The following is a 782-nucleotide window of genomic DNA, read 5'->3' on the forward strand; positions in this document are numbered from 1 at the left end:
ATATATATATAAAATACCAGTCCCTCATGAAAGAGGGACAATTTCTAGGTTTTCTGTTTTAAAAAGCGACTTTGAAAAAAAAAAAGAAAAAAAAAAGCGACTTTGGACAAAAGTAAGAGAACCCCCCCACCTCAGTCTGGCTGGGAGCATAATTTCATGGTGCTAAGAGATGTCAAGTGGAATACCACCCTCTTTGCATTTGTGTTTTGTGAAAAATCTCATACAAATTTCACTGCCATAGTTTAGTGATATTAAAATACAGACAATAAAGCAATAATGCAGAATGACTCTGTGGCGAAGAATGCAGGTGTGTTCTGCCATTCATAATAAAAGAAAAAGGAAATATAAAGGAACTGGAAAGCCCAGGCTGGCTCCTTTTAGGGTATTTTTTTTCTTTTTTCCCCAAGCACTGTCTAAGCAGTAATCAACCAGTTAGTCATTTCCTTTTGTTGCTGTAACAATAACTCCTTGCATTTCAAATGCTTTGCAATAGAAAAGAAAGAAGAAGGCAAAATGAAGGAATTACATCTGAATGGTATTATTCCCCCTTTATTAAATTTGCTCTTACAAATGTTTATGAAGTCAGAGAGTTGATTCTCCCCTGGCAGCAAATTCCACATTAATAAGCCCTGGTGGATAGAGGGCTGGAAGGAGGAGGATTAAAGATCTGCACTCCAAGGTCTTGGGTTTTCCATTCATTTTCTCCCAAATAACTCAGGCCCCTGCTGCTGGCATGCACATTCAGCCCGCTTTTAACCTTATTACGAGCGTGAAGCCAACAT

The sequence above is a fragment of the Tupaia chinensis genome, unplaced genomic scaffold, assembly GCF_000334495.1.
Source record: "Tupaia chinensis unplaced genomic scaffold, TupChi_1.0 Scaffold143651_1, whole genome shotgun sequence".
Taxonomy (NCBI): domain Eukaryota; kingdom Metazoa; phylum Chordata; class Mammalia; order Scandentia; family Tupaiidae; genus Tupaia; species Tupaia belangeri.